Below are 12353 nucleotides of genomic sequence, written 5' to 3' on the forward strand. Positions count from 1 at the left end.
GGAACGGGTGGTATTCGCCACTCGCCCAGGCAAAAATCGAATAAAAAAAAATAAAAAAATGCTAAATAACGTTTTTAATTCTCGTAATATTACCTCGTGTTCGAACTCATTGTCTTCGGGAATGTTTTGATCCATTTTTTTCAAATCCGGGATTTGTGCTCGGAAGAGAAAACTAGAGAGAGTTTTGAAGGTTTTAGGGGAAAAAAAGTGGCAAGGGTATAATGGTCAAAACAGTGCGGTGAACCGGAAATTAGGGGCGGTATTTAGCAATACCCTTATCTTTTCACTTTAAAAATAAGAGTTTTAGGTGTTTAGTTAGACATGTTTTATTTATCTTTTTAGCTGCAAAATAACTTTTTTATAAAAACAGGAATCTCTGCTTTTTAGAAAGTGGTATTTTTTACAAAGCAAGTAGCAAAGTGTAACGGACAATAGTAAATAAGGATTCAACACATAAGGTAAGTTGTATATACACTTTAAATTTAGAGGGCTTTTATGTAAAAAAAAAAATAGGTCAATTAATTTGTGGGAACACTCTGTCACATAATTAATTTCAAAGTGAGTATCCAATGATGAAAAGCAAAATAAAATAAAATAAAATGTTGGGTATTACATGAAAATATTGTACTTTATTATAAAAGCAATAATGAAAGAATGATGTCACTTGTTTCCAAGAAGAGCATGAAACTGAATAATGGTGTGTTTTTCCTTCATGTGGTCTATAAGATAGTTGTCTCTCAATCTGCACCTCTTCCCACATCTTTTAACTCCTATTATGTCTCACTTTATTTTTAGTACAAACCACAAAATTCACTAGACTCTAATGATTTTATTTTCTTATTTTCCAAAATATTGTCTCCTGAAAAATAATGGAGATAAACAATACATAAATATATGACTATTTTTCATTAGGCCAGATTAATATGGTCATAGAGTATTAGAGAGATTTTAGTATACGTTTGGTGCACAACACTTGATCAATAATATATAATTTATTATCAAATTATTGGTTTGGCATATACATTAACATGGTTCGCCGTATACTAAAATTTGTACATGGAACATTCCAAAAAGAGAGAGAAAAAATAAAGTTAGACTTCAATAAAAAGATATTTCGAAGAGACTTTTTACTACACACGAAGAGTAATACACTCGACCAATTAAAAGAGGGATGCATACCACTATATGAGAGTTAATCGAATTAAATTTATACATGTTAGCCTCTTTTAATAAGTCAGGTGTGTTGGTCCTAGGATGTTAATGAGCCACGGTAGTTTGATCAAAGCTTGGCTCGAGTTCGGGACCGACTCGAACTTGAGCCTCCATATGTTTGGTTTGAAAGCTCGCAAACATGACTCGATTATTTTTCAATTACTATATTTATGAAGTTTAATTGATCCGATGTTTCCTTTGTTAGAATGCTGAAACTAAATAACAAAGTGTTAAAACATATAAATTTGAGTACATTCTCGAGTTGTTCACGAGCTTTTTTCGAACCGAGAATCGAGCAAAGCTTAAAATTTTAAGCTCAACAAGCTTTGAGATCGAACCAAGCCTACCTAGGTTCGGTCTTAATTTGGCTCCTTAACGCTCCTAATTGTTCCCGGTGTATAGTAGAAAATTTCTCGTATTTTTAATTGATTAGTTTCATTAAATGAAATTTTGAATTTGATTCTTACTTGGCTCAATTTACCGAAATTGCCGCTGGAAGTTCAACAAAGAGTTATTACAGTAAAACGAGGGATGGAAGATGTGGATTGTTGTGTCTGGACTCGGAACAACTCGTGGTCCTTTTCAATTAAAGAGTACTATAAGTTGTTGTGGTTTTACAAACAGTGTTTTAATTTCAACTTCAGTGTTCAGGTTGTTGCTTATTATGACTCGTCACTATTCAAAACCAAAACGGCCTAGGTCTTTAGACGCTCGAAATCGAAAATCCATTTTTATTTTCTCCGATTAGTCTCTTTTGTTTTTTTTATATATAGGTAAATTTTAGCCGCAAGGGCCCCGTCTAGACCGCTTAGATTGCCTAGGCGCCGCTTAAGCGATGATGAACATAAATTTTTTTATTTATTATAATTTAGTTTTGAACATTGTCACATGAATTTTGTTTATTATTTTTATATATTTTTATTTAATCGCGTTCTCTACTTGTTTTTATGATATGAGTTAAGACTTTAATGACACCGTTTCATATATTTTGGTGAATTATATTACTTGTGAACATTATGTTTTATCTTTTTCGCTGTTTCAATGATATTATTATTGAAAGGTTGATGTTTGCACAGTTTTTAAAGATATATATTATAAATATACGTGTTGTTCTATATTAAGTAATTTTATATTATTATTTTTTAGATAGCATAATATATATTTTAATTGAATTTATATAACTATTTGTTGGTTACCAAATAAAAAGTACAAATTTGATTAATCTTGATTAATCCTCAAGGGTCATGTCCGCCCGACTAGCGCCTAACGTCTTTTAAAAGTCACAATAATTGTTAAAACTTCACTTAAAACGAGTGTAACAGTCAAATAATCAGTAATATTGCACATTGACTTGTCTATATGCTCAGGCGGTCAGGAAAAACGTCTGGCCAAGCATTTTCCTTGACCACCTACGGAAAATAACGTAAATTTTTTCAAAATTTGTACCTCGTCCAATGTCTCCGGCTCGTAATCATCCATTTTCAGGTTTCTCAGGTTGCAACTCATCAATTATTTTCACAATTTCAGTGTTGATCGGAAGAGAGAAAGCATTCACAGTTTTTGAAAGAAAAATATGAAAAGGGCAAAACTGTCAATATTGGAGCGGTAAGTAGTAATTAAGACGCGGTACATAGCGATTTACAAAATAAATAAGGAGATGGGGGCTTGAATTTCCAACCTCAAGCTAAATTGAGAATACAAAACAATTCCTTATACCAACTCAACCAATCAATCTTAATTTTTTATATTCATCCCTGTTTTTATAATTACAGAGTAATATAAAAACACTTTTTTGAGTCCCGTGGACATACGCCCCTCAAATCATAGTTGAGGACCGGTCCTGACTAATGATGTAATTGCTTTGGATTATTATTAGGGTAAATTACAAAACTAGATCAAATAGGAGGTCCATTTACATATTTAGTCCATTTACTCAACCTATTACATATGTAGACTGTTTTTGATGAATTTAATTAGCATATGTGAAGCCTGCGAAACTAATGTTTGGTTTACTTGATGAATTTAATTAGCATATGCGAAGCCTAGATGCGTTTTGAAGCTAATTCGCGAAGTGGTATATAACAAAAAATGCCAAACAATAACGAATTCTAACATTAAAATCATAACATTGTCAAAATTTACAACAAGATTGCCACAATAACAACATTAAAATCATAACATTATCAAAATTTACAACAAGATTGCCACAATAAACTCCTAATAAATCACTTCAAAGTGAACCTGACTAATCTGGACGGAAATTTTTTCCTCTACAGGAAGTCCAGACCTTTTGGGATGAGAAATGGAAGTCCAGACCTTTTGGGATGGACGTGTCCCATGGTGCACACCAAGATTGGCACAATCTCTCCTAACCAATCATTTCAAAGTGAATGTGCCAATCTTGAGGGAAATTTCTGTAGGTCCCTTATAATGTGACAAGTTAGTTCCAAGAGGGGGGCATAGGAACTATTTAAAAATTTGTCCGTTGAGGCTGACTTCTTTTCTTATGAAAAGGTTTACACATCGTCACTAAGTAGATTCGAGACACAAGCTTAGTCAACTTGTGACTAAGTCTGCTTCTTTACTTGAGTCAGAAAATAGCACTTAGAGTCTATTCCTGAACTCAGCTTCTTAGTAGACTTAACTCAGCGTGAGTTCTTTACTTAGTCAGTTTTACAGCAAGCAATATATATTAAAGGAGTTTAAGGGTTAGAAAGATATTACTCAGCAGACTTATCCTGGTTCGGCCTCTCCGCTTACGTCCAGTCCCCGGAACTCGTTCCGAGCTTTTTGAATTCTCTACTGAGCTCTTTAAAGGTAGAGCATGAAACCTTTTACAGATAGAAGCTGAGTATAACAAGAGTACCTTCCTCTATACCTCTACTCACTCCTATATCTTCGCTGAGTACTATAACCGAGTACTCAGCCTCTCCTTTCTATTCTTCTAGAAATGATAAAGTGTTTGTCCTAAACAACAATTGCTAAGACACTTTAGATGATTGAAAATCACTCTAGACTTTTACACAATAATATGGAAATTGGTGTAAGGTATTGGCTTTGCTTTTCTCACAAAAACTTCAAGTATGAATTTGGTCAGCGTTTCGACTAGTTGAAGATCTGCATCGATTGAAGCAAATGGATGGCCTTTATATAGTGACACTTGAGGCACCTGGTCATTTCGAATTTCGAAATAACAGTTGGAGGGAAACGGCTTCCTGTCGTTATCACTCTGGGCATGCTCAGCGTCGTTGGCCAATAGGATTCTTGCATCTTCTGTCTTCGTCAGTCTTCAGCAGAATGTTTCGACATTTAAGGAAAAGTCCACGAGACAGCTTCCTGCGCCTTCTGAACTTTTCCCAAAGTAGAAATACTTTGTCTGGAAGTTGAACATTGTCTGCCGCTGTCCAGACTGCATTGTCGTCCAACTCAGCAGCTTCCACTTGAAGCTTTTGCCACGAAGGCTTCTCGATCCTTCTCTCGCTGAGTCGTCATTTTACTTGATACGGCTTCGTTTTGAACTCTTGAGCCGAATGGTCTTGATGTGTTAATTTGGGCTTGACTTCCACTTTATGGGCCTTTGGGCTTTTTAATCTCAATGTCTTATAAACAATTAAACTCAACATTGAACAAACACATTAGTGTAATAAATCAAAGCATTTAAATTTAGAATATTTTTATCATCACTTAAATAATTTTGTCAAATCAAAATCATGTAGAAAGGTGTTTCAACAAACTCCCCCATTTTGATGTTGGCAAAAATATTCAGTTGAAGAACTCAGTGTTGAGCTCCCCCATGATAGTTGACCTAATTTTATCAAATAACTCCCCCGTAAGGGTTGAGCGGCTGACTTAGTTTTACTCTAAACATTTTAATGTTTAATCGAGTAAGTCTAAGGTCAGTTTTCAGAAATAGGTCAGCTCATGGAACATATTCTATTTAACTCAGTTTTATGCGGAAGGTTTAAATATCAGAGAGCGCTGAGTAAGCTTTGTTCAATGAGTTTTTCTTAAGTGGACATATAAGAAGTGGTCAACACATTTGATCAACACAGCAGACATATCATTAATCAATATAGACAGTGTAGCACAGTTGATTTAATGAAGATGCGTTTTGACAAGTTATAACAATCACTTAAGTAAGCATCGCATAAGAGTAGACAGTATGAAAGAGATGCATATACTTTGTTTGAATTTAAAAGTCAGCACAACAAAGTTCACAAGCAGAACACAGGTATGAAGGTTCAAAAAAGGCTAGCTATTCTAGTCAGTGCAAGTGAAGCTATTTCTTCTTGTGAACGGCATGTTCTGTAGTAGCTTTGCCTTTACTCTTGACTGTCTGCTGACTAACTGAAGCTTCTTCAGTTCGATGAGTTATTGGGGCTTGTTCTTTCTCCCCCGTTTTGCCAACATCGGTTTTGGCAATGAAGGTTTCTTCAATGGCAGCTTGAGTTAGGTGTCATCCACAATAGCTTGAGGAATACCGATAGATGTAGCACTCAGCATACTCAAAACAGCGGCTTGAGACTTGCCAACCCAGTGTATGGTTTCGGTGAGCATTGCAAAAGCTTGATGAAACATTTTTAGCAAAGATGAATCAAAATACTCACACTGACCGTTGATTTGGCGCACATGGTTGAAAGTTACTCGAGAATACTTCAGAATCTCGTTGGTTTTAAGCTCGTCAGTTGCCATCTCTTGCCTGTTTAAGTTCAGCAGACGTACAGCCTCGCTAATTTGCTCAATGGAGCATTGGGAGGAGGTGGAAAGCTGGTGATTTGTTTTCTCTTGCTCAATATGAAGCTGGCTGAAGAGATGATGGACTTCGGTAGACGTGGCATATGCTGAGTTCGCAGCTGATAATTGATGAATCTGCCCTTACAGTGAGTTCATGTGGTTTACCATGGCCAGCTGGAGTTCGGCCATCTTTGTTATAGAGTCCTTCCTGGGCTGTTGAGATTGCAATGAAGTCATGACACTTAGAAGATCCTTCAGACCTTTGATCTCAGTTAGAAGCTGAGTGACAGACGAGAGTGGAGTTGTCTCAACAGTAGTAGACCCAATGGCATTGGTACTGGTTTGATGGAGGTCCTGGATAAGAGCTTGGGCTAAGTCAACGATTCTTCGACCAGACTCAGAGGCATTCAAATAGCTTAAGGATCCATCATTGGTTGACCCAGATGCCGGAGGAGGAGTAGAACCGAATGAAAGCGGTGTTTGGTTCTGCTCATCATTAGAAGGCCCAGCATTATCAGCAGCTGGCCTAGAATTAGGATTGTCAGTAGAAACTGACTGAATTTGATTCTGCACATTGAGTTGTGGAAGTGGAGGATCGGTAGAAAGTGTTACTTGCTCAGTGTCAGACTGAAACTGACTGGATTGTGGAAGCTGAGGAAGTTCAGTGTTCACCTGAGCAGGTAATTCCTTGGCTTGCTCAACATGTTGAGGAGCGGAATCTTCGAGCACTTGCTCGGCATTACTTTGGTTGGTGGAAGCATTTAAGTCGGCATGTTCCTTCGGCTGAGAAACAGAGGCTTGATTTTCTTGTTGCTCTGGTTGAGACTCAGGAGGGATTGAGAAGTACCGAAGATGTACATCTGTAAGGTCAGAGATCTCATCCCTTAGCAATGAGTCACCCATGAGGTCAATGACGGGTGCTCTAAAAGCCTTCTTCTTCCTCAGTCTCTTTAGCTTTGGAGGAGTAGGGTCACAAGGAAAGGACTCAATGGAGTCAGTGGGTGAAGTTTCCCTTTGAACAGCGGGAGCATTTGCTGTGTGCTCAGTTTCTGCTTCGTCAACCAACTCAGTATTGATTGGTTCAAGGTGCTCATCATCAGCTGTTTCTTCAGTGTCATCCTGACCACTTTCTTCTTCTTCAGACTCATCATCCAGTTCTTCCACAAACTGTTCCTCCATTTCTTCCTCGACAAACTGACCACCCAGTTGGTCTTGTTCTTCCTGATCATCTAACTGTTGCTCAGCGTCAACGTCTTGACTTTGTAGGTAGTGTGAGTTAGGAGGAACGACGACATCAGTTGGTAGTGCATCGATAGGTCTTAACTCAAAATTGAGCTGCTTCTTCCTCTTCCTTAATGGTTGGTCATCAACCTGTCTTTCTTCTGTCTCAGGCTCAGCTTGCCTAGGTCTTTTCTCAGCTGACCTAGATCCACCCTGTCCTTGTTGTATCTGAGGGTTAGTTCCTCCGCATACAAATTTAAGCTTCTTTGGGGCAGAAGCAGCAGCTTTAGAGGTGCTCTAGACAGCCTTCCTCTTTCTTTGAGTTCTTCCCTTTCATGTCATCGCCCCCTCAGCGTTCTGGACAGCTTCCCCTTTTCCTTTCTTCGGCACAATAGGTAGATCATGTGCCAAACCGAATAGGGCACCAGCTGTAATCTCTGTTCCTCGAGTGCTGATTTCCGCAACCATATACACATTGTGATCCTTGACGATTCGGGTGATAAAAGAGCCTAACCTAAGGGTTCCTGTACTTCGTAGAAACCCACCGATTATGAATATGGGCATGTTTATCGGTGTGTAGGTCAGCATGTGCCATATAAAACACTGCTCAAAGTTGGTTGCTGAGTTGGTGCAGTTGATTTTAGGGAAACGGAAATTGGTCAGTATGTAATGGGCCATCTTTTGATGCTGACCCATGGAAGTGCTCGAGATTTCACCTACATGACCCTCAGGTTTATAGAAGGTCTGAACGTAGTCGGTTTTCTCATGGTCACCAGATTTACGAAGTATAGCTCCTTCGTTTTTCAGCTTGAACAGTGAGGCAAGATATGCAGGGTTGATGAAGATGTCCTTTCCTCGAACATGAGAAGCTAGGTAGTTCCGGTCATCATCGGCGACCTTTAGGTTGGCATAGAATTCTCTTACCAGCTCAGGGTAAGTAGCATCGCGAACTGAGAACAGCTCGGTCCAACCATTGTTCTTGATCCACTCATAAAAAGGTTGCTCGGCATCCACGAATCCCTATGAGAACCATCGTGAGTAATCAATCTTAAACCCCCTCACACTCTCGAAGACCTGAGTGTAGGTGCATTCTGCTACTTTCTTGCCCTTGTCCTTTTGCTGTTGTTTCCCTTTGGAAGAGGTGGCTTGGGCAGCTTGAGCTTTCTTACTCGACGTAGTAACTCCAGCGTGGTCACGCTGAGTAGGAGAAGTGGGATTGTCATCGGAGCGGTTATGGGAGAGACCGGCACCGGAGATGTTTAGAGAAACTCTTGTCATATTCTCAGAGAAGTTTTGGGAAGTTTGGGAATTTTTAGAGAGAGAGTATGAATGCCAAAGATTTCTAAGCGTAAAGAAATAAAAGTGGGAATTCATCCACTATTTATAGAGATGTTGAGTTAATCCAAGGCATTGGGTTGTCCGTTTTACCTCGAGATTCTCAATCGATAAAGATTCTGGCATTTATGACACATACATCGCGTGTATTTTCTAATTATAGCCTATACGTCATCCTAGGTGGCTATTTAATTCGCGTGCTCTGCATTAAAGTTTGCAACGACTCTTCACTCAGTGTTAAGAATTTCAAGCGTTTAAAATTCTGAGTAGTCAGTGTTATGCAAAGGAATAATTCTTATGCTTAGTTTCTCATCTTAAGATAAACACACAACATGTAATAGCATAAATCATTCAGCATGGTAATTCACTCAGCATGCATACTATACTTGAAATTTATTGAAGAGGATTAAACATACCAATGGCTTCTCTAAGTATGTTGAATTGCTCACGAGCCAGTGGCTTTATGAAGATATCAGCAAGCTGCTCATCCGTTGGGACATAGGTCAGCTTGATCTCTCCCTTGAGTACGTGATCTCTGATGAAGTGATGTCTTATGCTGACATGCTTCATCCTGCTGTGCTGGATTGGGTTCTTTGATAAGTCAATGGCACTTTTGTTGTCACATTTGACTTCAATTGTTTTAGTCCAAACGCCAAAATCTTCAAGCTATTGCTTAATCCATAGGACTTGAGCAACGCAGCTTCCAGCAATAACGTACTCAGCTTCAGTGGTTGACAGGGCTACTGACGCCTGCTTCTTGCTGAACCAGGACACAAGACAGCTCCCAGGGAAGTGGCATCCTCCTGAGGTGCTTTTTCGTTCAAGCTTGTCTCGTCCGTAGTCAGCGTCAGTGTATCCAATGAGTGTGAAGTCATGAGTATTGGGATACCACAAACCTGCATTCACTGAGCCTTGCAAATATCTAAGGATTCTTTTTACAACTATGTAATGAGATTCCTTAGGGTTAGATTGATATCTAGCACAATAACATACCGAGAACTGAATGTCCGGCCTACTAGCAGTTAAGTAAAGTAGAGAACCAATCATACCTCGGTACAATCTGCTGTCTACTGACTTACCATTCTCATCAGCGCAGAGGACAGTGTCAGTGCCCATTGGGGTAGATATTGACTTACAATTCTCAAGTTCATACTTCTTCAATATCTCCTTAGCATACTTAGTTTGACTGATGAAGATGCCATTTTCCCTTGTTTGATTTGAAGTCCAAGGAAGAAATTGAGTTCTCCCATCATTGACATTTCAAACTCAGTCTGCATTTGCTTACTAAATTCCTTGCACATTGACTCGTTAGTGGCACCAAAAATAATGTCATCAACATATATTTGAGCCAGCAGGGTATCTTTACCCTTCCTCTTAAAGAATAAGGTTGTATCAGCTTTACCTCTGACATAATTTCTAGTCAGCAGGAAACTGGTCAGCCTCTCATACCAAGCACGTGGTGCTTGCTTGAGGCCATACAGAGCCTTTTTGAGCTTATAAACGTGGTTTGGGAATTTAGGATCCTCAAACCCTGGAGGCTGATTAACATAAACTTCCTCGTTTATAACTCCATTAAGGAATGCACACTTAACATCCATTTGAAACAGTTTAAAGTTCATATAGCTTGCATATGCACATAAAATTCTAATAGCCTCTAGCCTTGCCACTGGGGCAAAGGTCTCATCATAGTCAATACCTTCTTGCTGACTGTAGCCCTGAGCTACAAGTCTTGCTTTGTTTCTGACCACGTTCCCTTGTTCATTCAGTTTGTTGCGGAAGACCCATCTTGTTCCTATGGTCTTCTGGCTTCTTGGTTTTGGCACTAGATCCCATACTTTATTTCGTCTGAACTGATCAAGTTCTTCTTGCATTGCATTCATCCAGAATTCATCATACTCAGCTTCAACGAAATTCTTTGGCTCTTGGATAGAGACGAATGCTACGTTGCTGAGGTATCTCCTGAGTTGATTCCTCGTCATCAGGGTATTCTCAACGGCATCAAGAATGGCACTCTCTGAGTGACCTCTTGGTATCCTGATCTCCTTTGGTAGATTGATGTCTTGCGCTGGTTGTGTTTCAACAATCTCTGCAGGTGTAGATTGGTCAGTGAAAGTAATTTGAGTTTCACTTTTACCTTTGGTCAGCCCTTGAGGAAATGACTCAGCGACAGTTTCTTGGTCAGCGGGTGCTGAGTGTGGATCATCCTCAGTCAGCGGCTGGTATCTTCCTGCAGGGTTAGTTTCATCGAACTCAACATGTACTGACTCTTCTAAGACTTGAGTTCGTTTATTGAAAACTCTGTATGCTTTGCTGTTTGTTGAGTAGCCTAAAAAGATAGCCTCATCAGCTTTTGAGTCAAACTTAGCTAAGCTGTCTTTAGTATTCAAGATAAAGCATTTACAACCAAAGGCACGAAAGTATCCAATGTTGGGCTTTCGTCCTTTCCAAAGTTCGTAGGGGGTTTTCTTTAGTATAGGTCTAACTAGATCCCTATTAAGAATATAGCACGCTGTGTTGACAGCTTCTCCCCAAAAATACTTTGGAAGCCTATGCTCACTCAGCATTGTCCTGGCTATTTCAACCAAGGTTCTGTTTTTCCTTTCAACAACCCCATTTTGTTGAGGCGTTCTAGGAGCAGAAAAATTATAGTCAATGCCGTTGGTTTCACAGAATTCAACAAACTGTTGGTTCTTGAATTCTCCACCATTATCACTTCGGATGTGAGCTAACTTAAGGTCTTTATCATTTTCAAGTTTTCTTACTAAATTTGAAAACGTCTCAAAGGTCTCATCCTTGCTACTCAGCAAGATGATTCGAGTGTACCGAGAAAAGTCATCTACAATGACCAAGGAAAATCTTCTTCCACCCAAGCTCAACGGCTGGACTGGACCGAAGAGATCCAAGTGTAGCAACTCTAATGGACGCTTAGTTGAGATAATGTTTTTAATATGAAAAGATTGTTTGGTTTGTTTTCCAGCTTGGCAAGCGTGGCATAATTGATCTTTTTCAAACTTAAGTTCTGGCAGTCCCTCAACCAATTGCTTTCTTGCTAATTTGGCCAGGAGGTCCATGCTTACATGACCAAGTCTCCTGTGCCATAGCCAGGAATTTTCTTCCTTTGACACTAAGCATACAATTTTTGAAAACTTCTTTTCTAAGTTCAGCATAAAGACATTATCAATATGAGGGGCAGTTAAAATTAACTCATTTGTTTTACCCTCGAATATTTTACATCCAGTGTCATCAAATATAACTTTTCTCCCATTGTCACATAGCTGAGCTACGGTGAGTATGTTATATTTGAGTCCGCTGACTAGGGAGACTGACTCAATAGTAGGATTACCACCAATGGTTCCTGACCCTACTATCTTACCCTTCTTATTGTCTCCAAAACTTACACTTCCTCCTCGTTTACGCACAAACGTGATGAACTGAGTTTCACATCTTTGACTTCTCAGCACATCTCAGGCTTACCTGCAATATAGCTAGTTGCTTTTAGGTACCCAATTCTTTTTGGGTCCTTGCTTGTTAGGTTCAACAGGTAAAGCATCATATTTCATTTTATGACGACATACTTGGACAATATGTCCATTCTTTCCACAGAAGTCACAACTGACCTTCCGTTTAGGATGTCTCACTGACTGGTCAGCACCCCAGTGCTGAGCGTGCCAGCACACCTTTGTGGTGTGTCCTTTCTTCCCACAGAAGTCACACTGGACATTCCGCTGAGGATTCCATCTCTGCTGACTAGTACTTCGGTACTCAGTGTTCAGAGGAATATTTCTTTTATTCGGAACCTTAAGTTGGTTCTGAATTGATGTGACATCCTTTCTCAGTTTTTTAGAATCTGA

The sequence above is a fragment of the Euphorbia lathyris genome, chromosome 10, assembly GCF_963576675.1.
Source record: "Euphorbia lathyris chromosome 10, ddEupLath1.1, whole genome shotgun sequence".
Classification (NCBI taxonomy): Eukaryota; Viridiplantae; Streptophyta; class Magnoliopsida; order Malpighiales; family Euphorbiaceae; genus Euphorbia; species Euphorbia lathyris.